General features: G+C 48.0%; 1 protein-coding gene across 1 annotated transcript in view; it reads left to right on the top strand.

Annotated features, from left to right (window-relative positions):
• The window catches only part of NKD1 (NKD inhibitor of WNT signaling pathway 1), an 80,826-nt gene that overhangs the window by 5,040 nt on the left and 50,016 nt on the right, over positions 1-25,770 (top strand). The window lies entirely within an intron of this gene.

The following is a 25,770-nucleotide window of genomic DNA, read 5'->3' on the forward strand; positions in this document are numbered from 1 at the left end:
CTTGAATGATACCAGTTGGCACAATTAAAAGGCTCCATGTCTTCACCATATGGAAAGTGTTAGGCCTTCTTACGTGGTTTCAAAGCTATGTGCCTGGAGGTGGACTTGACATTTGAGGTAAAGCATAAATTAAATATTTGGTGTTTCAGAATTAAAAGATGATTTGCTTTGAGGCTGGTGGAGGTATTTGGGCCTTCACTCGCTGGCATCTTTGAGTCCTCCATGGAGGGTCTCCTCTGCCTGTGATGCCCAGGGCCAGCTTCATAGCCCCACCTGGTAGTGTTCTTCACCCCTGAGGAATGGGGAGGAGAGATGGGGGAAAGTTGAGCTGGGCAAAGTGCCAGGTGGAGATGTTGGTCTCCAGTAGGTGTGGGTCCCTCAGGATGGTGTGCGGTGGGCAAGGGTGTCATATCCTGAGTGCTGTCAATGCTCCTCTCTGATTTGGTTCCTGGATGACGTTGAGGAGGGTCTTATCTTCCCTTAGAGGTGTTTCTTTTTTGAGAAGGATACTGGTTTCCCCTGAGTCAGGCTATATACATGTTCTGTTGCCTGGAATTCAGGAACAGTCCCTCTACATTCATGTTTTGTACCAACTCTAATAAGCCCAGGGAGAAGCTAAGCAGGAGGCAACCCTGGCATACCCCACGAGGTCCTCGGGCTTGGAATGTTTCATCCCCTCACCCATGCCTGAGGGGATGGCAGAAGTGAGGGAGAGGGTGGGCGATGGATGGATGGACAGAGTATTCCCGCTTGTACCAGGAGGCTCAGGCACCAGGCTCAGGGACCAGATTGTCCTCCTGAAGACTTAAAGTAGCAATGTGGAACTGTCAGCAATGGAAGAGTCACTTTCTGAGTAATACATGCAGCCCCAGTGCATGTAGGGGGCACTCACAAATATTTGCTAAATAAATGAGTGAACAGAATATAGGTGAGGCCGCTGTCCCTGCCTCCTCCCAAGACACTCTTCCCAGCCTGGTGGAACTGGAAGCAGGAATAAGTGGAAGAGTGGAATTAGGCCTTTTAGGCACTCAGCTGTCAATAGGTATGATAAATAATGACTTTTTATTAATTATTCCCTAGCTGTGCCAGGCAGTAAGGATACCTTGGTAAATAGAAGAGATGTGGTCCCTGTCCTCTTGTAGCTTCCAGTCTAATAATGGAGGCAAAGAATGACAGACAATAGCACTTTGAGAAGCTGTGTGGAGGCAGCATTTAGCCAAGACCCGAAAGTGAGGAAGAAGGTGTGGGAAAGAGGAATGATATTTGTGTAGGGAGAGCAGGGTGAGGCCCCAGGCCCACTGTTGATCCTTGAGAATGGGTGGCAGTTGAGAAGGGACTGTGGACGCCAAGTAGCTCTGTAGCCCGTGGGGACTAGAAATCCCCCGTGGTTCCCAGTCTTTTTGGAAGCCCTGCACGTGCGGCTTTTGGCACGTTTCGATGGTCTGATCCTCTGGAGAGGTGTGTGGTGGAGCCAAGTGAGCAGTCAGCATGCTGCCCCAGCCACTGGCGAGCACACGCCTTGGGGCCAGTTAGTGTGGATTGTCCCGCACAGGGCCTTGGGGACATCCAGCTGTTGGGATGGATTGGTGGCTCATGCTGTCCTGTGGGGGGAGAAGGGTCAGCTGAAGTCTAGAAGCCCAGTGTGGTGAGATTTTGGCACCCTGAGGGATGGGATTGGCTGCTCACAGTCAGAGGGAAGCCCCCAAAGGACCAGGGGACAAGAGGCAGTGGCAAGTCAATCCCAGAGATCCCATCCTGCCCCAGACATGTTGTGAGCGTGTGCCTAAGGGGAGAGGCCTCCTTGCCTTGGTTTACTGGATGTGTCTGAGAAAGGGGAGTGCAAAGTGACCCTTGGTCAAGGAGCTAGTGCAGGGTCCATGAGGAGATGTGCTTTTGGCACTGGTGATCCAGGTACCCCACAATCCTAGCTTTGGGGTTCTTTAGCCTCACTCACTGGGTGTAGTTTCACAGTGTGCTTTGGTTTAGAAACTTTGGAATTTTTGGGTTGCTTGTTGGATTCCAAAGCAGGCACTTTCGGCTGCCTTCCCGACTTTGTTTTCTCTCTCTCCTTTTCAGTCACACATATTCTTTTCATGGCTCTTGTCTCTCACAGTTATTCTTGCTCTTGCTCTCCCCTCCCATACCCTCTTCTCTCTCCCCCTCTCCCCAAGGAAGGGAAAAATTCAGACTCTCACAAACAAAATATCTGCCATTCCATCTGAGGGAGAACTGAGGCAGGAGCCCAGAATATCCTGGAAGAATCGCCAGAGAGAGCTGAAGGCCTCGGTTGTTTAATCTGGAAGGCGGTCTTTGATGTCACCGTGCTCCGTTTATCCTGGGAAGCTGCCTGCTTCTTTATGGCCTGCTTCAGACTCTCCGCATGAAGAATGGCCGAGTTCCTTCAGGGGCTGGAGGAAAAGCCTGATCACTCCCCAAAGGGCAGGCCTGGCTATGCTGCTCCTGCCAAGCCCAGGTGGGGCAGAGAACCTTTTCCAAACAAGCATTTATAGAGACATAAGTAATTCTTTGATAACTTCCCAGGAAAGCAGAGGGGGCTGTTTATCCATGTGGATACCAGTCACAGGGCTTTGCAAGTAAAGCCTCAGGTCCCTCCACTGAAGTCATCCTTAACTCAGGAAGGCGGCACACACAAGCTCTCACCAGGCAGCTCTGCCCACTGGCATGTGCCCTGGGTCTGTGTGTGTTTCGAGAGTTCTGAGGAATTGGTCTGGGCTTCCCTTTCCTAATTTGTTGAGCCATGTGGGCCGTGGCTCTGTGGGTGGCTGATGCCTTTCAGATGGGCCCCAGGTACTGGGCACACTTCACGGTGGTGTGGCTTCAGTGGAAGAGTCCTTCATTTCTCTGGGCCTCAGATTATCCGGCTGAGAAGTAGAATAACATTGTTTATTGTAATCTAGCAACTATGTATTGAATACATTCTATTCAAGTCATTTATGCATCTGTTCAATAGATACTGTGTACCTTCTTTAGGCCAGGTATACATTTTCTCTGCAAGTAGAGCTTGGTGCTTGTTTTCTGGAGTTTACATTCTAGTATGAAAAATAAGTATTTTTAAAAACAAATTATTCAATCTAAACTGTGATATGTGCATCAAAGGAGAAGTACTAGGTGCTTTGAGAATATTTAATAGGGATCAGACCTTATCTGGGAGGCTGTTCATTGCACAGATATTTGAGAGTGCTTAGGATGTTGTGGAATCTATGAGAGATCCTAACTCACAGAACTTAGAGTTTGGTGGAACTAAACTTTCATCTATTTTTCTTATCTTATTGCATTGGTTAGAATCTCCTATATTGTTTAATAACCATTAAGCATGATGTTTGTTGTTTATCTAGCTAAGAAAGCTTTCTTCAAGTCCTGGCTTGCCAAGATTTTAGGAATAATTATTGAATTTTACCAAATACTGTTGGAGTGTTGCTGGAGCTGATCATTCTTTGCTAATGTATGATTTGTGTGCATAATTTACATCACTGGATTCCCTAATATTGAACTTTACTTGCACTCCTAAACTAAATCCTTTTTGTCATGATAGAGGCTGTTTAGAAATGTTGCTGTATTTGATTTGCTAATATTTTACTTTGGAGTTTTACATTGATACTCATGTTAGTTCTGGAAGGTAGATATACAATGAATACAATGTTAAGGGAATGTTAGAAGAACACTCTGGGAGCTCTGAGAGTCCATAGCAAAGAGTACTAACTGGTCTTGGGTCTGAGGTGTTCTAGGAGGAGCTGTGATCTAAGCCCAAAGGTGAATGGGGAGAGAGATCGTGGTGAGTGAAGCAACAGGAGGGGAATATAATAGCAGTGTGAATATCTGCTAAATGGACCAGCAGCATGTGAGAAAGCCCTGTAGTGAAGAGGGCAGTTTGCTTGAGATGCTGATTGAAGTTCATTTGGCTGAAGAGGGGTCATGGCCTGGGCCTGGGTGCCTTCTCAGCCATATTATGGAGCTTGGTCTTTGTCCAGAGAGGAGACAAATGGCAGGCCCTGTGTGAGGGGCCAGCAGGAGAGAGGTGAGCCCTTGTGGTCTGGGGGAGCTCCTGTGCAGGAAGGTGGGGATGGGCTTTCAGTTGTAAAATTACTTTGGAGCATAAAGAGGAATCAGGTGACTGTATTCTATGGGCTCAGCAAAAGACGCCGAAATGTCTGCATTGGTTCAGGCACAGTGCTTGGTTCTCAGAGGTCCTCCAGGGAGCCATTGAGGGGGCCACAGGCAGGTGAAGGACCAGGAGAAATAGAATAGGACATAAAGCAGTGTGGGGTGGTGTTCAAGAGCAAGGACTCTAGAGCCCGATGTCCTGGGTTCCAATCCTGGCGGCACCATTTTCTAACTGTGGCATGTTGGACATAGCATTGAACCTGTGTGTCAACCAGGGGTCTGGTGGGAGTTAGGTGCCCAAGATCGTTTAAATGAAGCAAGCTTCTGGAGGTATGGGCAGGGTTAAGGGAACCTTAGCAGGATGTTGAGGCACCCAGGGACTGATTAGTCCTTGGTAAAAGGGACCAGGGGAGGAAATGCTGGGTATAAGACTGAGACCAGGGGTCAGAATCTAAGGAACTATGGGGGCCAGAGAAATCATAATAATTATGCAGTGGGCTGAGTGGGAGACATGTGGGAGGGGTAAGGTCTGGAGTGCCCTGTGGAGCACATGTCCTGTCTCAAGGGGGCAGTGCCACTTAGTGTCGGTCAACTGTTGCCATGTGGGAATGTGGCCCTGATGTTGCCATATCTTCTGATCATTAAGAGAATCCAGCTGTCTGGATTTTCATGTGAAATCTTTCTAATTAAAAAAATTGTTGTCAACCAAATAAAATGTTTAGAAAATACTTTCTTTGGGTGGACCCAGACAACTAGATTTGGCCTGTAGTACCCTGATTTGGTGGAAAAGCGGTGTGGGACGGGAAGTGGGGTAAGCCCAGTAAAGATGTCATTTCGGCCACTTTACACTGAGGCCCAGCATATGCATATAGTAGGTGTCAGAGGTGTGGCTCGAGTTTCAGAATCAAACTTCCTGGGTCCAAGTCTCATTCAGCTAGGTGACCTTGTACCACGTGATGGCTCTTCTGTGATCCTCAGTTTTCACATCTGTGGAATGGGTAGTTGTGCCCCATGGAGTTGTATTAAGAGTGAAATGAGGTCATTTTGGTACATCAGGGAGAATAAACATATGTCATCCCTCCTCTTGCAGCTTTCCAGTGTAGTTTATTAATGGTCATTCAGATACAAGGTGTGATAAAGGGAAAGAATAGGGTATGGTGAGAAAGAGGAGAGGGCTCTACTTTGGATTAGGGAATGACATGTAAATTGTTGAGACTCAAAGAATAAACATCCAGGTGATGAAAGATTTGGTAAAAGCATCTTAGAAAAAGGGTTTGGGAAGTGCAAAGGCCTTGGGGCACTATTTGTGTGGAGAGAAAACACTTCAGCCCACTTCTAGATCAAACTCTAGTCTCTAAGATGTTAGGGCAGAAATATGTGGTCCAGCAGAGTGGGTGGGTAGTGCCTGGAGGACTATGTGATGTTGCAACCCATTGTGAATCCTTGTCCATCCATTGCAAATCTTCCATGATTATATTTTTTTATCAATGTCTGTTCACTCCAGCTTCTCTTCTTTCTGATTGCATGGGAAGCCATAAAAGTAGTATCAACCTGAGCTGATTTGCTGGCCTTTTGTGTTTACACAAGCCCCTTGGCCTTAAATACAGAGCTGGGACCCTTGGGAGGGTGGGGCAGAGCATCAAGGGCCCCTGTTAGCAGGATGGGCCTGTCCACCACAGGCCACAGGCGAGGGCTTCAGAAGACCAGACCCAAATGGGCTCAGGCCCAAGGATGTTTTTTAACTACAGAAGGCCATGGGGGCTGGCTGACCCCTTGAACAGAGGCTTTGGCTTGTGGCAGCTCCACGGAGTGGGTTTGGGGGTGCTGCATAGGGGTGCCACGGCCACTCAATGCCGGATTCCAGGGGGAATTTTTATTTTTTGAGCTTATCTCCATTGTTTTATTATCCTTTCCCCAGTGATCTAGATAGACTTCAAAAGCAAAAGTTGATATAAGCAAACTACTACAAACCAGGAAGTTAGTTGCCTTTGCTGGGGGCATGAGGGCCCTGTTCTTGCCTGGCTGCCCTGGGAGCCCAAAGGAACCGACTGGCTCGGTCAGCCTGGGTACGTGCCTCCTTGCCTGGTGTTCTGTGGCTGCAGCTTCAGTGTGGCTTTCAAGTGCCTGCTGTGAGTTGTGCCCCGTGCTGAGCTGTGGTGCAGCATTTATACCTGCTGTATGCCAGGCCCTGGGCCAAGCTCTGTCCTTACCCCTCAGTGCTTGCAACAGCATGATGAGTTAGGTACTATTACTACCCCTGTTGTACTGATGGGGAAACTGAGGTATTAAAGAAGTCTACATTGTTGCCCAAAGTCACTTGACTTAAAAGTGGAATCTTGTTCCAGCAAGATTCAAATTCAGGTCAGTCTGGTTTTAGGGTTGTCTCAAATCAGTATAGATTTTTTTCCTTTCTTTAACTGTATGTTATAACCCTATTCAAGGCTCATGAAATCAATTTAGTGACCCGAATTTTAAAAAATAAATAAAATATGAAAGACTGTCCCATATAGTTAGAGTAAATACTGCTTTGTGTAACTTTTTGTTTGGTTTACAGGCATCCATGTCTATAGATGATAGATAGGATAGGTAGACAGATCGATCTAGAGCTGTATATATCTATATACACATCTATACCCAAACCCGTATATACAGAGGCCCATTATAAAACCTAATTCTTACTATGGGTCATGATCAGAATGTTGGAAAACATTGGTGTTTGGTCATTGTGCAGGCTCTGAGCCTGAATGCCTGGCTTTAAGTCTTAGCTCTTCTTCTCACTAGCTGTGTGGCTATGGGCAAGTTTCTTAACCACTCTGTGCCAGAGTTTTCTTTCTTGGCTTCAAAGTTTTTGGTTTGTTGATTTTTTTGGCCAGAACAAATTGTCCCACAATTAGTGTGGGTGTTTTCTTGCTCCCTCCCTCCCTTGGCTTAGGGCATGAAGAGTCTTTTGGGAACCCCCATGTCCTTTTACCTGAGAAGTCAGTGTCTTTAGCATAAACAACAACTGCTGCATCCCTGGAAGAACATGTGACAGAAACTTTTGGGACTGGATTGAGCATATTGCTGGGAATCCTGAGCCTGGGGATGGTCTCAGCTTAGCTGTTAGGTTTCTGTTGTGATGTCTCCTGGCTTTGGCTTCTGACTCAGAATGTAGTGAAGAAGAAGAGGGTGTTTGGGTTATCTTTTGCTGTGTGACAAATTATTCCAAAACTTAGTGACTTAATCATTTTATGACTTGCTTGAGATTATCTAGTTTGGTCAGGGCCTGGCAGGGGCAACATGGCTATGACTTCATGTAGTGTAGTTGGGGTAATTCAAACAGTGAGAGGCCAACTGCAACAGTTCCACTTGGGTTGTATGTCTGGGGCCTCAGTTCTCTTCCAGGTAGCCTCACCACATGGTTAGCTTGAGCTTCCTCATAGTTTGTCTGTCTCAGGGTAATCAGACTTCTTACATGGTAGCTGGCTTCCCAAGAGTGCAAAAGTGGAAACTGCCAGGGCTTTTTAAGGTGTAGGCCTAGAATTGGCAATGCCACATTCTCTTTGTTAAAGCAAGCCATAGGTCCAGCCCAGGTGTAGGGGAAGGAACTGTACAGGGGCATAAATACTGGGGGTGGGATTTACTGGAGGCCATCAAAACAGTCTATCAGAGAGCATGTGGTCTGGAAAGAAACTGCTAAGTTGCTGAGTAAGAAAAAGGACTGAATGGTATCCATTGGATTTAGGACCTGGTGCTCACAGTTGGGTTTTGAAAAATTTGTAACAACTCAGGTGACAACTCTTGATATCTGGCCTCTCTTTTAAGACCTGCCAGATCCCTCCTTTTATAACTGGAAGGGAGGAGATGTTAAAAGGACCTCTTGCTTAATGCTGTCTGATAGAACTTTCTGTGATGATGGTAATGCTCTGTGTGCACCATTCGGTGTAGGTAGAATGACAGCAGAGACAAAACTGGTGGGGTCATGAAGGCACTGAGGAATACTTGCACAGGAGCAGAAGTACATACTTGCAGAAACATCTGTGGCCACATGCTTATTTGGAAGAATGAAAACTTTGTAACAACTCAGGTAGCCATCACTATGCAACAGGCTGACAAACAGTGGTATGGTCACTTCTTGGATCTTTTTGCAGTTGGTAAAGCCAAGGTGAGTGAGAGCTACAGGCTGACAAGGAGGCCCAGAAATACTGTTGAATGAGCAAAGCAAGAGCAAAACATAAGTATAATATGGTCCTGTTTTTACAGTGTACGAAAGTCTATTCAGTCATACATATCTATATATATGCAGGTACACGGAGAAAGATCTGGAAGGATACAATGTCAAAGGCTATTTCTCTGAGGAGTCGAGTGGTAGGAGGTTGTGAGGAGAGAAGGAATTTCACTTTCACATTATACATTTCTGCATTGTTTGACTTTTTTTTCCCCCAATGAGCATGTGCTATTTTATATTTTTGAAAAAACCAACACATTTTAAAAGAATGAGAGATGAGAAACAGCATGTGCAAGTGACCTTATGGAGAAGCTTTACTGGAAGGGGTGGAGAGAGGAGACAATAGCTAGAGGGGGATATGGGCTTGAAGGACTCAGGGTGTAGCCTCAGCACCACCTACTTCTAAACTTCCTGAGTGCTGTTCAACCTGTGGGGACCTTGGGTCCCCCTCTCCTGGTACACTCTGAATCAGGGTATCTGTCTGTCTTGGGTGACATCTGCACTGACTGGGCTTGGAGGAAAGGTGATGGGTCAGAGTGCAGAAAGGGGAGGCTATGGTGGGGGTGGTACTCCTCATCTTTGGATTGTAGGGATCAAGTGAGTGGCCCTATGGAGGAAGCCAGCCACTATGTAAGAAGTCATCACCCTGAGACCACCATACTATGAGGAAGCCCAAGCTAACCACATGGTGAGGCCACTTGGAGAAGCTGGCTCATGACAAGCTGTCAATAGTTCTTTCTCCTTCTGCACACTTTTCCATGGTGGTGACTACTTAAACCTACAAGTGGATTTAGAACTTTCCTGACAACTCTTGATATCTGGCCTCTTTTTTAAGACCTGCCAGGTCCCTCCTTTTATAACTGGAAGGAACGAGATGTTAAAAGGGCCTCTTGCTTAATGCTGTCTGATAGAACTTTCTGTGATGATGGAAATGTTCTGTGTGCACCGTTCAGTGTAGGGACCATTAGCCACCTGTGGCTATTGAGCTCTTGAAACATGGCACCTGTGACTGAGGAACTGAATTTTAAATATTTGTATTTGAATTAATTTAAGTGTAATTTTAAAAAGCCACGGGAAGCTAGTGGCTTCCACATGGACAGCATGTGGTGAAGCCCCAGCATTGTATCACATCAGGCCAACCCCATCCTAAGGGGCGTCGAGGGAATTATTTGCAGCAGGTGGTGGTGGGAAGAGAGCTCTGCTCCTGGGAAGCACTGGTGAAACCTTCCTTGGGGTCTTTCAGACCCTGCTCTTTGGAGGCATGGCTTCCGTCAGGCTTGGAGGGAGGCAGTCCCGCTGGCCCCTGCTGTGGTTAGTGCTGGGAAGGACTGTGGGGTCCTTCCTGGTGGGTGGGTTGGAGCACCTTCTTGTGGTGTCATATATCCTTCCTAGCCTTCTTAACCTTGAGGGGCCTGCTTAGCATCTGCATCTGGGGTTCTTGGGTGAGGACTCATCCCTTTGGCTCTCGTCTGGGGAGCTGGGAGGCAAAACCCTCTCCTGGGCTGGGAAGAGCAGCACTGAGTGGGACCAGATTTTCTCCAGTAGTAATATCTAGAATTTATCCAGAGATTTATGGTTTGCAATGCCTTCCTCACGGTGAACTGCTAGGCGTTTGATATTCGCAGACCTGGCCGGGTCAGTATTAAGTATTAGTAATATGGGAAAATGGAGGTCAGATTGACAAGTCCGTGGAGTAGGTTGTGTGTAGCTCACCACTATCTTCAGGGTCTTTTGCACCTCTTGGCACAAGTAGATGCTCAAGGAACATTTGCTGGGTAGATGAGGCTCAGAGGAGCTCAGTAGTTCGGCCAAGAGTCACATAGCCTCAGAGGGGCAGGAATTCAGGTACTGTTCCTCCAAATCCCCACCTCTTTTTTGAGAACCATGCTTCACTGAGCCTTTGAATAAAGCCTCTGCTTGTTTCTTTCTGTTGCCCCTCAGGAAGGGCTCTTACCTTTTTTCTTTTGGTGAATGAAGTTATGGACATGATAAAAAATAAAAGAAAAAGAAAAAAAATTCAAAACAGTATTAAAGAGTATGTAATAAAAAGGAAGCCTCCTTCCCACCTCTGCCACTGGCCTCCCAGCCAGCCACCCCTTCTGAGATGCCTTCTGTCTCCAGTTCCTCGAGGCCCTACTCACCATGCTCTGCAGTGCACCCCTCTCCCTTCACAGATGGTACGTGCCCTTTTGGCAAGAACACTGGGAAGCTTTGGTATTTATAGGTTAATTAAGGTGAGAATTCATAGAAAATGACACTTTATTTTCTTTTAATTTGAGTCATGTGTTATAATCATTCTGCATTTTGCTTTTTTTGACTTAACAGTCTGTCTTGGAAGTCATTCATATCAGTACATATAACCTTATTGCTCTGCATGGCTGTCAAGCCTTCCATTGTAAGGATAGAATGTAATTTATTGCATCTGTCCCCTATTGTTAGACATCTAGGTTGTTTATAGGCTTGTGCCTAGAATCTGCTTTAGTCTTACAGTCTGTTTCTGAGTGCATTTCTGTAGCTATGTTTCTGTAAAACAGCCTCCTACCCTCAGCCCCGCCCCTGATACACATAGACTGCGCACCCTGATCGCTAGGTGTGGCTCTACTCCTTTCCTGGCAAAGCCAGAGTTTGAGTTTCCCCAAGCCAGAGTCTTCAAAATCTAACAGGGCAGCAGCTTCAGGGGGTTTATGGTTAAGTGACCTTTCTCTGTGTGGATTAGTTAGGAGCCCTTTGGGTTTTAAGCCCGTTTCAGCTGTTTCCTCTACAAAGGCATGTCGTTGGCCTGTGTAACTGGGAAGGTCGGAGGGAAATTGGATTCAGGTACGGCTGCATCTAGAGCGCCAACTCCGCCCCATCAGCGGTCTGCGCCTTCAGCTCTGGTTTCTTTCGGGTTGGCTTCATTTTTGGGCAGACCGTCCCCAGGTCGCGGCACTTCAGCCCGGGCTGTCTGGGCTGCCATCTCCCTCTAGAAGAGAGAATGAGTTCTAGTCAAAGCCCAAGCTGAGCTCCTGTGTTTTGACTTGGGTCACATGCCCATCCCACAACCAATCCCTGTGTCTCTGGTGTCTCTGGTGGTTGTGGGTCACATGGCCTCCAGGAATCGGGGTTGGGAGTAGCCCCTCCACCCCAAACTGCAAGGGTTGAGAGGCGGGGGATGGGTGGTTGCCTCAAGAAAAACCACCTGTGAGCAGAAAGCTACAGAATGGAGCCCGCATCTGTGTACTGGCCCCGGGAGTAAGACTCACCTCTCATAGTCAGCAGCTGGCGAACATGGGTGGGGGCAGGGCTGCCTGATAATTAGCTTACTATTTGGGGAGAACCACACTTGCCACTGGATCTTGGAACAGCCTGGATGGTTTGTCACCTCCTCCATTCAGCCCACGTGGATCAGTCACAGCCTTCCTTTCCAGCTCCTACCTGCTCCTGTGATGATCACAGTTCAGTGATTCTTAACCCTTAAGGAGCAGGTAACAAGATCCTTTTGGGAATCTGCTAAATCTGATGGTGTCTTTCTATCAAATAAATGCTCTTATGCCTTAACTCCAGTTTCAGGGTACTCATAGCCCCAAGTTAAGAACTTCTGCCTTAGTTTGTAGGGCTATTTTTCTTTTTTACCTCATTATTTAAGTTTTTTTTTTCCCTACGTGTGACTTTTCCCAATTCTAGGGGCCACAGAGCTCTGGACCTTGACTTTGGATCTGGGTTTATATGGAACTGTAAAGTGAGGAAAAAAGTACCTACCTTTTGGAGTCATATGCAGGATTGAATGAAATGACGTGCAAAGTGATTTAAGGCTTAGCATACAGTAAGAACTCAGTAAACATACTCAATGGCCTGGTAAGACCTCCAGAGCTGCTGATACGTTCTGAAGATCCCCAGTAAACCACCTCCATCTCTCTGGGGTCCAAGACAGCCCCTAAAAGGAGTTTGGATGCTGTTTGATGGATGAAGAAATTCAGAGAGAATATCTTTGTTCCCTCAGGAGTTCCCTGGGTTGATGATTCTCCATTTCCAGATGGGAAAACTAAGGTCTAGGAGATTTCATTGACTTATCCAGTGTCTTGGGGGTAGTTTGGGTTAGTTGTGAGTACCTTTACATTCTGATCTTAGGACACTCCTCACTTATCTTATAAACTGTGCCGCCTGCCTGGCCAAGGACAGGCCACAGGTAATAGCTTGCCTGTGCATTATGGCTGCTTGAAGGGGACCCCAATCTCAGTGGAGTCCTTTCTGGCCCCTTGCTCTGCTGTCTGCCTGGCTGGGCACCAGTCTGGGGCAGTGGGTATTGTTCTATAGAAATGTGTACTGGCTCTTTGCTTTGAGAGTATTAAGACACAAAGTCCCTGTGGTTAACAGCAAATTAATTACAGTGCTAAGGAGGGAATGTCTGGGTAGACATGACTTCATGGGCTTGTCATAAAGTCAGCCCCAGCCATGTTTCACTCTCCAAGATTTTTGACTTTCAGAAAAGGAACCGCAGATAGAGTTACCAAGTTTTACAGAAATATTTTTACTGGGCAGAAGATTGTTTTATGGCAGGAGCCAGTTATTTCAGGAGACAAGCAAAGAGCCCTTTATTCTCATGTTCTGTGGGAGGAAAATGTTATGCTAGGAAGCCTGCTTCTTGAACGGGTTGTGTGAGAGGCTGGGCTGCATTCTGGAGTTGGGAGTGGGTGACAGGAGATGGCATGGGACCCTGGAGGCTCCGGGGCATGTGCCCACTTTCTTTTATCCTGCGCTGGGGATTTGGAACTTGTTATGCAGGCAGAAAGGAGCCCTAAGGTTGTAGAGCAGGGAAGGCAGGTGGTTAGAGCTGTGCTTTGACCTAGGGATGCATGGCAGAGAAAGGAAGAAACGGGGGTGGCATGCCAGTTTGTGAGGTCCCCAGCTAGAGAGGTAGCTACCTGGGGTCAGAGCTGGCTCTGTCATTTTCTTCAGTAATCTGAGCCTCGTTGTTCCATGTGTAAATTGGGGCTCACACACAGTTAGCTTGTTGAGAGAATTAAATGAGGTCATCCATGTCAAACGGTTACTCGTTTGCTCAATCCTTGAAGTCCATGGCAATTGTTGGAGGCAGGGAGATGGGCCTTCCTTCAGCCACATTCCGGAACCAACTCCTCCTGCCACTTCCTTTTCCGGTGCCTTCGAGTGCAGTGGGCATATTTCCTGACTCCCAGATGAAGACTTCTGGTCTGATAACGCAGTGGGGGATTTGAAATCTGTGCCGCCCAAGCAAGGTGGGGATTTATGGGCCTCATTCCTTGAGCTCCAGTCAGTACATCAGTTCATGGAAGGGACTGTTCTCTCCTGGAAATGAGGGGAAATAATACAAGTTTGATTGTACTCAAGGAGAATGGGTGTGACCTTTGTGGGTTGACTTTGTTCTCCACCTCCCCAGTTCAGGAAGAAGGATGACTGCCAAGAGCTTTGTTTGTGTCTGGGGCAGTCATGTGCCTGATAAGGAGACAGCATCCTTGCCCCCTTCTTGCTTCTGACCGTAATCCCTTTTAAGTTGTACGGTTGGAGAGGGTTGATTTATTTCATTCTCTTCCTCAGAGGGAGTTTATCTTGTTCTCCAGGAGAGCTATCGTTTCAGCTTTGGAATGGTGTCCATGTTTACAGTATGGGGTCTGGTGCCCAGAGGCCTCTTGTAAATATTTTGGGAAGTTGGATTCCACTGGCATTATGGCCCATGGGCCGGGCAGTAGGTGCTTTTCTGTGAGTAGGTGATCAGACTCATACTCTTCTCGGACAATGTCCTGCACATGGTTACATGCTCAGGCAGCTTAGTGTCCAGAATTCCTGCCTCTTAAGGGTCTGCCTGTGCGGTGCCTTCTGCCAGGAATCCACACATTGCTTCATCACTCCATGCAAATACGTATGGCCTTTCTTCCTCCTTGGCGCCCTTGCGTCCTTCTTCCTTCTCATGCAATCTCCATCATTCATTTGCCACTCCATCCCTGAAGCTGTCCCCAAGGCTGCCCACCTCGTTCCTAAAAGCTTTCACATCTCTTTGCTGGCACTTCCTGTGTGCAGGAAGTCGTATTAGGTTGGCTGTGGATAAGATTCATGTTCTCTGAAGCCTCAGTTTCCTCATCAATAAAATGAGATGGAAATAATAGAGCCCTCCGTTTGAGGGTGAATGTGAGGATGGAAGTGACAGATGGGAAACCTCAGGGCCTGGCATGTAGTAGGGTTTGGTAAATATTTCACTTTCCACCCCTTGCCTGAAAGTATAAGTTGCTTGAGGGTAAAGGCCAATTCTTATTCATCTTTGTATGTCCTTGAGAGCATCTTAGGTCAGTGTCTTGTCCATAGTAGGCCCTGAGAATATACTAAGTGGAACCCACTGGTCGGAAGTGGTTGTGACTCTCAGAGAAAGTCTTAGAGCTTGATTTTCAAGGCTTTGGGGAAGAAAACAATATTGCTTTAGCTGAGTACTGAGGACAGGTAGACTACTGTCCATTGTGGTGGCCCCTAGCCTCACATAGCTATTGAGCATTTGAAATGTGGCTGGGGCTGGATTGTTAAATACATGGCAGATTTCAAAGGAAAATAAAGAATGTAGAATTTTTCATTAATAATTTTTATATTGATACATATAATGATAATATTTTGAAATGGCAACATTTTAGATACATTATTTCATCTGTTTCCTTTTTAAAAAATGGAGCTACTGGAAAATGTAAAATTACACATATAGCTTGCATTCTATCCTATTTGAGGGGCAACTGTGTGTGGAATGTGGCTGGCGGGTATTTAGTGATTTGCGCCCCTACCCCAACCACGTCAGCACCATGTCAGGCACTGCAAGGTTCCTTCACTGAGGGTCCGTCATCAGTGCCCCTCCTGGGCTCATGGCAGGCCCTCCTGGCCGTGTGGGTGGCCAGCTGTGAGGGCTGGGCCTGGGCTGTGCTGGGCACCTCCTCCCTAGGGCTTCCCAGTGGGAGAGCCGGGAGGAAGGTAGAGGCCGGGAGAGGGCTGCCTGTTGGCCGCCCTGCAAGGACAACTGGACTAACGGTCCCTTTTGAGGTCTTGGGAATTTTTAGTGATGTGATGGCATGGGCACTCTAGCCTTCCAGGAACAAAACCAGATTCCCTCTTCTGAGGTCACAGTTTGAGAGGCACAGCTGCCGAGGCCCTGCCTGCCTTCTGTGGGAGGAGGTGATGGAGGGAGACCGGCCAGCCTCTCAGTGAGGGTGAAGAGGCTTGCTGGCTGCACAGCCTGGTGGACCCGAGGTTTATGCACCCCAAGGGTGGGGTTCTTGGGGTTTCAGGTGGTCTGAAAACCTGCCCACAGCTTGGCACTTCCCCTCAGAGTTGCTTGCACACCCAAACATTACTGTCAGAACTGCCCTCATTTTCCTGTGATATCTGTGAGCTCACCAGGCCTCCCTGCCCAGTAACTGGCCTTCCATTCACCTGTTACTCAGGTCAGAACCTGGAGGTCATTCCTGACTCCTCTTCCCCTCCCTCAATGGAATAGCCATTGGAGGACACCTTTTGTCACTTTTATGACTAAATGAATCTCAAATGTATCTACTATTCATCCCTGACCCCATCCTTGTCTAAGCTACCATTATATCTCACCTGGAAGATTCCAATAGCCTCTGATTTTATCTTCTGTATTTCAGCCAAGTTGATCTTACAGTACACAATGGGATTTTACAGAATCATACTTTTCCTTAAATCCCTACCATGCTTTCCCACATTTAGAGGACTGCCTAAAACCTTTCCCACTGTCTACAAGACTGAGCATGATTTACCCCGTTCCCACCTCTCAACCCCTACTGTCTACTCCTCACTCTCTGTCCTAGCCACTGTAGTCCATCATGCTCTCACTTCAGGGCCTTTGCATATGCTGTTCCCTCTGCTTGAGATGCTCTTCCCCATGCTCTGCCTGGTTCTCCCCAGCTTACCCTTCCATATCACTGTCCTCTCTGAGGCCCCACTCAGCACCCAGTTTCCTTCCTCACTGCATTCTTCTCATAACAGCCTCTTCCTTCCACTTTGCAGGGTGCTTATCACCTTTGGTCATTTATTCATGTAGTAAATGAGTTGCTGCTAACCTCCCACAGGGGACATTGACTCTGGCATTATGGGACAGTTTGCTCTTAGTCATTCCTGGAGCTCCATACCTAGCACAGTGCCTGACACATAGTAGGTATCACTAATACTTGCAGAATGAAATAGCTCTACTGTTTTGCTTTGGACAAGTTCCTTCCCCTCTGGACTACAGCAGGCCTGTCTGTGAATAGGGGTGGGGGTAGTTGGGCTCAGTTCCTTTCAAGTTGTTTCCATTTTGGATATTTTTTGGAATTAACCAATGCTTTTTCTTCAATACCATATTGAAGCTTGGAGCTGGCTGGAAGGTAGGTGATGCAGTCATGTGCCCACCCCACTCCATTGTGCTATAGCCCAGCTAGGGCTCAGAGAGTCTGCTCTGGGACCCTGGAAAACTGTAAACTTCTGTGTACCAACTAGCCCATCCCAAAAAATAGGTGCTCACCACCTCCCTGGTCCCTCTTCTTAACCAGCATAGAGGCAGCATGGGGCTTGCATGTGCCTCTAAGTCAGGCAGAGCTGAATCCCAAGCCAGGCTCTGCTGAGCCCAGAGAATGTTGAGTTGAGGGATACTGGCCTGCCCATGCAGAAGAGGCCAGTAGGGTGGGCTGTGGAATCAGATGAGTTTGAATCCTGGGCCTGCTCCCTACAAGTTATGTGATCTTAGGCAACTTCCCTAATCTTACTGAGGCCTCAATCCCCCTATCTGTAAAATGGGACTACCAGTTGAGTCTCCTTCTAGGGGTTGGTGTATGAATTCAGCAAGATACTGCATGTGAACTTGTGTGGCTTGGCATAGATAAGGTGCTCAGGAACACTGCTGTTTGACTAATACTTATTCCCATCAAGATTGCTTCTGGACAGAGAAGGAGATAGAAGAAGGAAAAGTTTTTCTAGACATATCTCCCCTCTCCCCTCCTCCCCCACCATGGAAAGGTCTTTGTTATTCCTTCCTTGCTTGGAAACCCCTACCCTTACCCTTTAGTACCACCCTCTCCCCATCCTTGCATTGCCTCCCCTGCACCCTGTCTGGTCACCAGGTAACTCTTTAGTGACTCTACCTGAAGGGCTGCTTTGGGACCTCCTTATGCTGAAATTGCCTTAAAGGTGAGTGGATGTCCTGTGATGCCTGCCTTTGGCCCAGAGGCTACCGTCAGGGTAAGGGGACAAGGGGAGGCTTGGTTTGGAGACTCTGGACACCCATCCTCCCCTCGATCTGCATGGCAGTGCGAAGGTAGGTGCTGTTGGGGAGAAAACCAGTGAGTGCTTTCTGGGGCCAGATCAGGGTTCTGCTGGGTCCCTGCCCCCGGGTCCCTGCCCCTGCCCTCCTGGACTTGCATCTTGGCTCAGCGCTGGGAGAGGGTCCTGAGCTTACAGGCCTTTGGAAGCTGAGACCCTTTCAGATGTGCAGCTTCCTTGGGGGGATTAACACTCTCTGAGAGCAGCCCTTGGGCCCTTTTGAGGTTTCCTGGCAGCAGTTCCTAAGAGTGCCTTTTTGTGTATCAGAATAACCTGGGAAAATTAAACAGACAAATAACTTGAGGGTTCAACCCTTGGCAATTCTGATGCAGTAGGTGTCTGAGAACCCCTGTGGAAAGAAGTCTGCCTCAGCTATGGGAGGGAGGGAGGGGAGGGGTGTTGACCCAAGTGTCAGGGTGTTGCTACCACAGACGGAGGAGGCGTGCGGCTGCACGAATGACAGCTGCTGACTGTATATGTCTAGGGTGCAGCCCAGGAGTCTCTTTTTAACACACACACACACATATATATGTATATAATACATGTGTATATTACATGTACATTTCTCAGTTTTATTCGTGCCTTACGACTTTTTGAAGGAAGCATTCTCACTCCCATTTTACAGGTGGTAAAACAGGCTCTGAGTGACAAGGTACCTTCTTCTGGAGTCATATGGGCATCAAGTGTTGGAACTTGGTGTTAGATCCAAACTCAGGACTGCCCGTGCTCATTCTTCCTCACCACTGCCACCCCTGAGATGTGGTTTTCCTGCTTCGTGGATGGCCTCCACTACCTCCTGAGTAGATAGCCATGGAGAGTGGGTCTGGGGATGGGAAACGGGTGTGTGGGGGTCACCCCTCCCAGCTGAGGGCGAGCTCCTTGAAGTCAGGGCTTGGGGTTGAGGTGTCCTGGGAGGGCCTGTTTGGTTTGGTTGACATTTCTGAGGGATGCTGGGCCTCACTGGTGTCCTGGCTGAGCAGACACAGCCGTCTTCCCCCAGGGACTAAATTTAGGATTCCTCTGCTTTTGGCTGGGCCTTGTCTTGTTTTTGGAAAGTCTCCATTTTGTTCCTCCTGCTGCCTGTGGGCGGCCGAAGCCCAGCCACAGCCAAATGACTGTCCTGCCTGGTCTGCGCTTGCGAGCTCTGGCCTGGATTGATTTTGTCAGTTAATTAACAGCTGGCCCTGCAGGCCTGGCCTCCAGTGGGCAGAAGAAGCTGTGCCTGGGGTGTGCCTGAAGCCAGGGGGTCCTTTCCCACACCCCTATCTTCTTGCTGCCTCAGGCCGAGGCCCTCTGAGGGAGGTTCGGGGGTTTTCTTTGGCACTTGCTGAGCAAATGGCTCCCTCTCCCTTTTCTTCTGAGCCCTGTAAAAATAAAAAGTTAAAAGACCCTGAAGTTTCAACAGTAAAACCAAATACATGAAACCAAGCTGTTTCCATGTGGGGGCCACGGACTGTGAACACCCAAGTTTGAAACTTCCTCTCATTGGAATTTATGGAAGCCTTGGAAACTTTTCTTTTTCCCTTTAAACATCGGAATTGGCTCAGGGCATTCTTTAAAAGCATAACCCTGGTGCTGCTCACAGCTTGATTTAATACAGCTTGAATACAATAGTAACTTCTGAACCCTGCTCTCTTCAGAGAGAACTGGAAAGTTGTTTCATGACACCAGTAAGTAGGGTATTTTTTTTTTTTTTGCCTTTAGCCAAGAAGTATATTCTAAGATTTATTAGATTCTCCACTGCCCTCCCTCTAGTAACCCAGATTTTTGCTCCAAGTAAAGGAAACTTGTTCAGAACAAGTTCTTTAACTAGGGGCTGGAAGATGTGGAGACCAGTCCTCTGGGGGAATGTTGGCACTAAAAGATTCACCAGTGCCCAGAGGCCTGCTGTTTTATAGGCGGATGGTTCACAAGTATTGGCCTCACAGACCAGAACTGCTCAGGGCCTGGGCTGTAGGAACATCAGCAGGAGGGTAATTGTATTTTGGGGAGAAGGGACAGAGAAGGGGTGGGGATGTTGGTGAGGAAAATCTCTTCAAGTTCCTGCAAAAGGAATCCAATCTCAGCTTCTGGGCACACATTTGTCGGTCCATGATCCTGGGAGAGGGTGTTTGAAGAGCCAGTGATGTTGTGACAGTGTGCCTTGAAAAGTAAGATGGATTCCTTATCTGTCCCTGCCTTTGTTGTGTAAATCTCACATCAGAGGGTCGTCCCAGGGCTGTGGGGTCTGAGTTTGGCTTTTAGGGAGCTCAGAAGCTCTGGCACTGGGGAGGTGATGCTGTTTTTTCCGTTTTCTCTCTGGACTTCGCAGATGTGTGGCTGGTGATACCACCTCTTCCTCCACCCCCCTGCCACACATGTGTCTTTTGGCCCTCACAGCATATAACAATTATTTTAAATTAATTTGTTGCCAAAATCTAAAAATTGGGATATTTCATATGCAAATGCAAATCTGGATATAAGAGGGTGGATGATCTGAAAATCCCACGCCTAAATTTTGGTATGACCACCATTGGTTGTACCCTGGAGCAGGGGACATTTGACAATGTGGGTAGACATTCTTGGTAATCTCAGTGGTGGGTGGGGTGGGGTGCTACTGGCATTTGGTGGGTAGAAGCCAGAGGTGCTGCTAAACACCCTACAGGACCGAGGACAGTCCCTACAACAAGGAGTTATACAGCCCCAGTAGTGCCAGGGTTGGGAAACCCTGCTGTAGGGGAGCATCTGGGTTCCACTTGGTTGCAGAGCCCCAGGCTTCTAAAAGATTCTGAGCTTCTGCATTGGTCACCAACTTCTCGGCTTATTCCTGCCATGTTCAAAGTTGGGACTGTATGCTAAGTTGCCCTCATTCCTCCCCGGCCCCTGCCTATACCCTGGGCAGATGGATGTTCAGTGGCTGGCAGATGGAGGTGTTGCTAAGCAAGCCCCAGCTCCTGGGAGGAGCTGTCCCGACCACCAAGTCAGCTCAAGGAAGGCCATTGGCTCCCCCCTCTCCTTCTCTTCCCTAGGCAGCACAGAAAATGCACACCCCGGGGTGGTAATGATCCTTGGTTTAATACCAGTAAGTGGTGATTAATAAGATTACCACCACCACCACCAACAATAACAAAAAAAGATTACCAACTAGTCACAGCTAGATTGATGTCAGTGATCAAGTGGAGAACTGGATGGAAGCAGTGTGTATCCATTGTTAACATTTCTGATTGTCCTTTGTGGAGAGAGCTGGGCCAGAGAGCTAGATCTGGGTGTGAGCCTCCCGAGTAGACGCAAGAAACAACAGAGTGGCCTGGGAGAGGCTGTTTGTTTGCTTGTGTGTGACTCCGTGTAGTGAGTGTTAAGGGGCCCCCAGTGGGGATCGTGGGGCTGCAGGAGGGACGGTGTTAGCACAAGCACCCCCTTCAGGAGGTATCCAGCATAGAGGAGGTGCAGACAGCGATTTGTGGGAAAAGATGTAAAATACTCCAGAGCAGGAAGGGTTGGTGGAAGAAACGGGCTTAGGTCGAAACCTAGCTCTGCCTCTCCTTGCTGCAGGACTTTGGAGAGTCACTGAATCTCTCAATCCTGTGGCCCTCATTTGTCCATGGAAATAGTAAGAATACCTTTCCAGCAGGTTGTTGGGTAGACAGAATACTCTCACTAAACATTTTTTTTCCATGCCAAGTTTTCATAAGTCATTCTTGATTGAAGTAGTACGATTTGTTTTCTCAACCCATGGCATTTTTCTTTTTATCCTCACCCTCTTTCAATGGGGTGATCCTAGTGCCAATTGCAGTGGCTCAACACATTCACATTTTATTTATATAACTCATGTACTAGTCCAAGACAGGTATCTTAGTAGGAAGGTAACTCTTGCCCACTCAATGAGTTAGTGTCCCAGGCTCTTTCCAACTTGTGGCTTCGTTTGTCTGCCAGGTTCTCTGAATTCTATGCTTCCAGTTGGTAAAAGGGGAATGAAAGAGTGAAAAACCTCTATCTACTTCTTAAGATTCCTGGCTGTGAGATAGCAGCAGCATGTGATCACATGGTCCCACCTTGATGCAAGGGGGTGCTGGGAAATGCAGCCACCTCCTAGGAACAAGCCCACACTGTGGAAGGGGGAGCATGAATCTTTTGAGGGGCAGCTATCTATCTCTGCCACAGCTTGAGTCCTTTTGCCCTTTGCTGGGGCTGTAGGTGCCTGGGCCTCCTTTCTGCTGACTTCTTCAGTGGGCCGTGCTAGCTCCATGCTTTAGAAGCTTCTGCTCTCCCCACATGGAGTGGTGGTGTCCTTGGGGGAACTGCTAGTACTCTGCCATCAGATTCACACTCAGGTTCCGAGTGGGTGCCCGCACTGCATGCATTTCTTGCATTGTTGTGACCGTCTGTCTGATTCTGAGGACCATCCCTCATGGTTCTGCAAATGCCCAGGAGGCTTCCTGCAGGCGTCTGGTACTCCTAGGCAGTGTGGGAGCTGGCCGGGCTGCAGGAACAGACTGTGTCTGGGTCACTGCTTTTGCGATGCTTTAGCTCATCAGGAGCAGCTTTTGTCTGTGAATGCAAGTGTTGCTGTGCCATCCTGGAGAAGTCACTTTATGTCCGTGGACCTCATCTGTAAAAATGAGTAAACTTTCAAATAAAGCCCTGGCTGCATACGACATGGCCATTGTGAGGCTCTCATGAGTCCACCATTGTGCAAAATCTCCTGCAGGCTAACCTGCAAACACATGCATGCTGTCTGCTCCTTGGGCTATGCCTGTCCTTTGCAGGTCTCTCCAGGTAGGTTTTTGGTTTGAGAACAGATCCCATTTTCAAAGAGACCATCATGTTGCCACTATGATGGGTTCCCATGGGGGCCCGGTCACTCTGGGCTGTCAGTCTGTGCTGGGCTCATAGCTCCCCCCTCCCCACATGTGCTGTATGTGGCAAGTCCAAGAAGAGGAGAGGACACAGGGCTTGGGGTGAGGTCTTCTGCACAAGAGCAGATACACACAGGGGATACAGTGTACATGCTGAGTGCCTGCAACAGCTGTTGCCCAGAGAAGCGAGAGCACTCGAACCTACGGCTCTGTTTCCCAAGGGTTCCCTGGCCAGAGAAGTTTGGGAAACAGGTGACAGCACCAGTTTAATGAGCATTTTACTCTACCTATTGGCAGAGATTGCAAATTGGTGGTCCAAATCTTGTCCCCAGAAATGTTTTATTTGACCCACTCAATCGTTACAAAAATTGAACCAACATTTAGGAGTAGAAGATTTCACTTAGAAGTCCAGAGTTCTGACTGTTTTGAAAATTGGAAAAGTTGGTCATATTGGCACCAACTTCTTAGCTTGGCAATGTTCAGCTGGAGCTGAGTGTGGCTGTGCCTCTGGCTGTGGTGCGCGCCCCCAGAGTCCCACAGGGCGCACTGATCGGTTCTCTCTGTGTGGCCCTTCATCATTGTTTCTGCACATGTCTTCTTATAAAGATATGTCTCTTCTTAATACATTTTCTCTATTTCTCTCAAAGAAAATAAAATTGCTATTAGGGATTTGGGAAAAAGATGAAACAAGATGGTCCTTCGTCTTAAGAAAATGAGAGAGAGTATATTTCTTCATAGAGATGAAAGTTTCTGTTTCCTATGCAAATATTATACCTGGCCCACTTGACTTATTTAAATAACCTGGCTCCTCCAGGACTGGAGCTTGTGACATCTGCCTTATGCTAATGTATTGCTTCCCATAGGGAAGAATTTACTAAATGTGGTATCCCACTAGGAATTCTGGGGGGAAGAAGATTCTATGTTAAAATAAGTTTGGAAACCAATAGATCTAACAACCAATTAAGTAAATTTCTTTGATGCAGGACTTCTCAGAGCCTTTATTATACTAAGGTGCATGGTGAATCTCGAATATGGGATTTTAGTATAACTCAGTGTTCCTTCAGTTTAGTGGCCAGTTTCCCCGTCTTCTCTGGCCAGATAGCCCTTTGGGAAACAGTTGTAGGGTTTGAGTGCCCTTGCTCTCCTGGGTGTCAGCTCTTGAATTCTGCCTGTGTACTGAATCCTCTGCATGTACCTGCTCTTAGGCCAGATGTATTGAGAGACTCCCTGCAAAGACACAGACTTTAGCTTTTCTAAGACTTGTTTTCTGCCAACTCCTCTCTGGGATCTGAGTCCTTCTTGCTGTGTGGGGCCCCTGCCACTTGCTCAGAAGGAGCTTGGACAGAGAGAGCTGGCTGAACAGCCAGTGCCTGCTGTCTGTGGTTGATTTGTGGCTCTGAGCACTTTGTGGGCTTCCACAGAACTGGTGACTTGTTCTTCTGATCGAGGATGTTGTTGGGCTGTTTTGCAACAGCTCTTAGTTGCTGTAAGCCTACAAGGGCTTAAGGAATGAGATCTGGGGAAGGTGCAATTGTGGGAAATTGCCTGGTTGGTCTCCCTGAGCTGTGTGTGCTATAAGGTGTATTCCTTGCCCAGTAATGCTTTTGTCTCTTTGCCCAGCCATAGTAAGGTGGCTCATGGACCAGATGCCAGCCTTGATCTGCTGAGCTCCCTGGGATGTTTCTGAGACAGCCAGAGCATGTTGCCTGCCCAAGAATGTCTCAATTAATTAGTCCATTAGAGCCGATGGGCCTCAGATCATGAATTTGGAGCTGTCTGCTAATTATGCCTCGAATGTGAGTTTAGTTAAATGATTAAGGGCTCTCCTAGGGCTGCCCTCCCTATAGCGGGCCTCAGGCATCTGCCGAGAGCTTTCACCAAGATGGGATTCTTTTCCGTCCTGGGAAAGACCTGCTCCTTCCCAGGTCCAAGGGAGGCTAGATCTTGCAGGTGCTCATTTCCAGACAGAGGTTTTGCAAGGAGCATGGTGGCCTCACACCTTCCAGATGTTCCTGTGAATGTGAAGGGATGGGAAAAGCACCATTCACTGGTCGTTTCACACATTCATTTGGGAAGCAGGGATTCTGGGGGCCAAAGGCTGGTACCTTCATCTTGGTGTTCATCTCCAAACTGTCTCTGGTTCTGGTGGGAATGTGCCATTTGCTTATCAAGGCATGAGCTGCAGACCCATCCCAGGCCTGCTGCCAAGTGTGGGTTAAGGTATAAAATGCATTCCTGCTGTAGTTCAGGATGTGTGCTGCTACTGACTGTAGTGTCAGGCTGAGTGGGCTGTGTGTAGGAGGTAAGAGGTTGTGGTAGATTAAAGTGGCTGTGACCTCTTTGTCACTTTCCTGTTGAGACATAGCATTTATTCCCCTACCTTGAATTTGTGCAGGCCTTGTAACTGCTTTACCCAGTAAAAGGCATGGGAATGAACACCTAAGAAGGCCTGACAGCTTCTGCTTTGTGCTTTTGAGAGCCCCCAGCTGTTAAATAAGAAGTCCAACTACTTGGAGAAACCACGTGGAGAGTTCATGGAGAGGACACACCTGCACCTGGGTTGGCCTTAGCTCTGCCAGCATCAGAGGCTCTCTGGTGACCCTTGCTCTGTGAGGAGCTCAACCAGCTGCCAAGCCTCCTCTCCTACAAAGTAGAGGAGGGGACCTGAGGTTCCCAGAGGCTGACACCCGGATCAGCTGCATTGGAATTCTCTGGGGAGCTTTGACATAATGAAGTTTGTCTCTTGAGTCCAGAGATTCTGTGGCAGGCCATCTGCAGGGGGTGCTGGGAACCCATAATGGACTAAAGCTCCCTGGGTTTGGAGATACAGGACTCTCTAGGTGATGGCCCTTCTGGAACTGCCAGTCTGTCTTCTTCCTGTGGAGTCTGGAAAACTTCCTCCAAGTGGAGAAGGGGAGGTTCTGAGACAGAATGCAGCAAGAGAGAGAGGCCCAGCCATCCCACTGTCTCAGCTGAGCCTGGCCTTTTAGCCCTGACTGCCAAGGTTTCAGACTTGGAGTGAACCGTTTGGGTGTTCCAGCTCCGCAGAGCTCCCAGTGACCGCAACCACATGTGAGACCCAGATGCAACCAGCAGAGCTGCCCAGCTGAACCCTGTCCATCTATAGCACTGTGAGAGATTATAAAGTGGTGGCTTTAAGCTGCTAAATTCGGGGGTGGTTTGTGACACAATAGATAACCAAAACAGCTTATGTCAGCTTGCACAGAAGAAAGACAATGTGTCCCATGGCAAGTGGTAGAGCATAGCTTCATAAGTGTAGAAGAGAGCAGGGACACAGCAATAAAT

The sequence above is a fragment of the Manis javanica genome, chromosome 17, assembly GCF_040802235.1.
Source record: "Manis javanica isolate MJ-LG chromosome 17, MJ_LKY, whole genome shotgun sequence".
Taxonomy (NCBI): domain Eukaryota; kingdom Metazoa; phylum Chordata; class Mammalia; order Pholidota; family Manidae; genus Manis; species Manis javanica.